This window comes from Nicotiana tabacum, chromosome 4 (genome assembly GCF_000715075.1).
Source record: "Nicotiana tabacum cultivar K326 chromosome 4, ASM71507v2, whole genome shotgun sequence".
Classification (NCBI taxonomy): Eukaryota; Viridiplantae; Streptophyta; class Magnoliopsida; order Solanales; family Solanaceae; genus Nicotiana; species Nicotiana tabacum.
In genome coordinates, this window is record NC_134083.1 from 103948222 (window position 1) to 103952881 (window position 4660).

Here is a 4660-nt window from a genome sequence, read left to right on the forward strand (position 1 = left end):
AATAGATGTGAAAGAAGTATGAAGTGAGATGATTGATTGAAAAGGTAATGTCTCGGGTGAGACGGCCTAGCCGATCGGGCCGTTATCGGATGCCATGCCGCACACATGGTGGTGACTGTGCTGGAAATGATAATTAAAATTGTGGTTATGGTTAATGTCTCAAATGAGACGACCTAGCCGATGGGGTCGTGATCGGACTCCACGTAAGAATACAGTGGTATTGTGAATTATGGTATATCGGCTCTAAAGATCATCCAATATAATAACATGGAAATTGACTTGAAAACTTATGTGATCCTTACTTGACGTTTTAGTATTGTTTGAAGCTCTTATTGAAGTCATGACTGTTTCCTCCTTGTATTATTATTCATTCTATTAAGATGGTGTTTAGTTTTACATACTAGTACTATTCGACGGTACTAACGTCCCTTTTGTCGGGGGCGCTGCATCTTTAAATGGATGCAGGTGGTTCCATTGCAGGCAGTGTTGATCAGCGATAGTGGTACATCCTCTTCCCAACAGACTTGGTGAGCCCCACTTCATCTCGAGGTCATGTATTGTATCTTTTGTTCATATTATTATCTCCTTTTCAGGTATAGCCGGGGCTTGTTGCCGGTACTATCATAACACTCTTTTGCATATATTAGAGGCTCCGTAGACACTATGTGGATTGTACATGGGTGCTAGAAAAGTCAAACAGATTATGTTGTGTTTTGATCTCTTGTTCCACTCGAATCATAAGAATGTGTGTATCTTGAAACGTAAAAATGATGTAACCAACGAGACGATTTAGTATTGTATATATGATCTTCCTACTGTCTAATTAATTAAATCATGTCTTCTCTTGATCATGGGTGAGTTGGGTAGAAATTATCTAACAGGATTGCTCGACCGGGTTCACTCGGTTAAGCGTCGGTCGCACTCCACGAGGTTGGGGCTGGACAAACTTGGTATCAGAGCCTAAGGTTTTAAAGTGTCCTAGGATATCTCGGAGTCGTGTCTAGTAGAGTCCTCCTTATCGGTGTGTTGTCAACCACATCTTTAAGTTGGAGGCTACTTAGATATTTAGGAATAATACCCTTCTTTGATATTCTGGATCGTGCGATGAAACTAATTGTGAAACAGTTCCTCCTCTAATTCGTGCATTCCTTTAACTTTCAGTACATGGCACCTAAGAAGAGAGCAAGAACTGGCCAAGGAGTCAATGCCGCCTCAGGAGTGGCAGTTGACCCTTTATTTGATGATGCGTATGAATACTCGAGGGACGAGGGTAATCCTCTGACTGCTACGCTGCCTGATTCCAGTTCACCGGACCAGGCCACACTAGATCCTGCACCTACTGAGGGTGCAGCGGTTCCTCGATTTGATATTCCGGTTCCACCTCCAGCCCCAGCTTCCGATTCTGGTATTTCTGACGGGGATCTTAGGGGAGCTATCCAGATGCTAACACAGATAGTGGCTTCTCAAGCTCAAAGATCAAATATTGCACCCACTTCTTCTAGCTAACAAGGTGATTCTAGTGGTTCCAGGGAGAACATGTTTATTCAGTTGGATCCTCTGGTGTTCACGGGTGCTAATCTCAAGGAGGACCCATAGCACTTCATTGATGAGATGCATAAGACTCTCCGAGTTATGCACGCTATTGAGATGGAAGGAGTGGAGTTGGCTGCCTACCGCCTGAAAGGGGTGGCCTACTCTTGGTTTGAGCTGTGGGAGGACTCTTGAGAGGAGGGGAGCCCTCCACCGAGGTGGAGTTAGTTTGCTGACGCTTTCATGGACCATTTCTTGCTGGTCGAAACTTGGGCAGCCTATGTCGTAGAGTTTGAGAACCTTAAGTAATGAAGTAAGAGTGTGTGGGAGTATCACATGGAGTTCGCGTGTCTGTCTAAATATGCCATTCTCATGTAGCCTACTATGGAGGCTAGAATGTGCCGGTTTATGCGGGGCCTTAGCCCCTTGGTTATCAATGAGACTACTACAGCTACCTTGAATTTAGATATGAACTATGGGAAGATGGTAGCATTTGCTCAAGCTACAGAGAACCATAAGTTGAAGAATAGAATGGAGCGAAAGGGTACCAGCAAGGCCCGGTTCGCAGGCAACTTTGGGGAGTCATTTGGTGGGGGAAGATCAGCTGTTGGGGGAGGGTAATCAGGGCCATCCCAGTCTTTTGCTCAGTCTTCAACTAGTGCACCGCTAGCAGGGCCCAGTCAGCAGCATGGAAGTCGTTTCAGGCCCAATCAGGACAGTAGATGACCCCACCAGCAGGGTTGATCAGGAGGGAGATTCCAGCAGTAGCGGAGGCCCCCATGCCCCAGGTGTGGGAAGAGGCACTTGGGGATCTGCTACATGGACCTACCTATATGTTATGGGTGCAGATTGAGGGGTCATATTGAAAGGGAGTGTCTTTCATCCTGCCAGGGTATGGGCAGGGGCACAGCACAACCATCCAGTTCTGCAGCTGCTACATCTTCAGCACCCCCTCCAACTCGAGGTACTCCAGCACCAACAGGGCGTGGTGCAACTAGGGGTGGTGTGCATAGTTCAGGATGACCCTGCCGTTTCTATGCTATGAGTGGTCGCTAGAGTGCAGAGGCTTCTCCAGATGTTGTCACAGGTATATTGACTGTCTAATCTTATGGTGTATACGCTCTTATTGATCCCGGTTCTACCTTGTCCTATGTTACCCCTTATGTTTCTATGAAATTTGGGATAGAACCGGAATAACTTCCTGATACGTTCTCTATATCTACTTCGGTCGACGAGTCTATTGTGGCCGCACGGGTTTATAGGGGTTGTGTTGCCACGGTACGTAGTCGGGACACCGTGCCCAATCTCATTGAATTGGGGATGGTCGATTTTGATGTAATTATGGGAATGGATTGGCTTTATTCACGCTTTGCTAAGCTCAATTGCCGAACTAAAACTGTGAGGTTTGAATTTCCAAATGAGCTAGTTGTTGAATGGAAGGGCGATGATGTGATGCCAAAAGGTAGGTTTATTTCTTACCTTAAGGCCACAAAGATGATTAATAAGGGATGTATCTATCATTTGGTCCGGGTTATGGATACCGATGCTGAGGTGCCTACACTCATGTTTGTGCCAGTTGTGAATGAATTTCTAGAGGTCTTCCTTGATGAGCTCCCTGGGATTCTACCAGACAGGGAGATTAATTTTGGGATTGATGTGATGCTAGGCACGCAGCCTATGTCTATTCCGCCCTACAGGATGGCACCAACAGAATTAAAGGAGCTAAAGTAACAATTGAAGGATTTGTTAGAGAAGGGTTTCATCCGACCGAGTATGTTACCATGGGGCGCACCGGTTCTCTTTGTGAGGAAGAAAGATGGATCACTGAGGATGTGTATTGACTACCGGCAGCTCAACAAAGTCACAATAAAAAACAAATACCTATTACTAAGAATATATGATTTGTTTGATTAGTTACATGGTGATAGGTACTTCTCCAAAATTGATTTACGGTCCGGGTACCACCAATTAAAGATCAAGGAGCACAATATTCTGAAAATAGCTTTCAGGACCCTGTATGGGCAATTTGAATTTCTGGTAATGTCTTTTGGGCTAACAAATGCCCCAACAGCTTTCATGGATTGTATGAATCGGGTTTTCAAGCCTTTTCTCGATTCATTTGTGATAGTGTTCATTGACTATATTCGTGTGTATTCACAAGGTCGAGAGGACCATGCCGATCATCTTAGGGTAGTTTTGCAGACTCTTCATCAGCACCAACTGTACACGAAATTTTCAAAATATGAATTTTGGCTTGAATCTGTCACATTCTTGGGTCATGTTGTCTCCAGAGAAGGAATTAAGGTTGATCCTCAAAAGATTGCAGCGGTGAAGAATTTGCCTAGACCTACAACACCAACCGAGATTCGCAGTTTCTTAGGCTTAGCTGGGTATTACAAAAAGTTTGTGAAGGGGTTCTCTACTCTTGCCTCTCCGTTGACTAAATTGACTCAGAAAGCGGTTAAGTTCCAATGATCTGATGCTTGTGAAAGGAGGTTCTAGGAGTTGAAATCAAGATTGACTACGACTCCGGTGTTGACCCTGCCAGAGGGTACAGTTGGGTTTGTGGTATATTGCGATGCTTCAAGGATCGGGCTTGGGTGTGTAGTAATGTAACACAACAAGGTTATAGCTTATGCTTCTAGAAAACTCAAGAATCATGAAAAGAATTATCCAACACATGACTTAGAACTTGCGACAGTGGTTTTTCCATTGAAGATTTGGTGTCATTATTTGTATGGGGTCCACGTGGATGTATTCACGGATCACAAGAGCCTTCAATATATTTTCATACAGAAGGAGCTGAATCTAAGGCAGAGAAGATGGCTTGAGTTAATCAAGGATTACGACATTAATATTCTATATCACCCAGGGAAAGCCAATGTGGTGGCGAATGCTCTTAGCCGAAAATCTATGGGTAGTTTGGCTCACTTGGAGGCATGTCAGAGGTTGTTGGCCAGGGAGGTTCACCAGTTAGCTAGTTTGGGAGTTCGTCGTACAGGCTCTAGTGAAGGAGGGTAATTGTGCAAAATAGGGTTGAATCATTGCTTGTTATGGAAGTTAAAAAGAAGCAATACGACGATCCATTGTTGGTACAATTGAAGAAGGGGATTCACAAACATAAAACTAT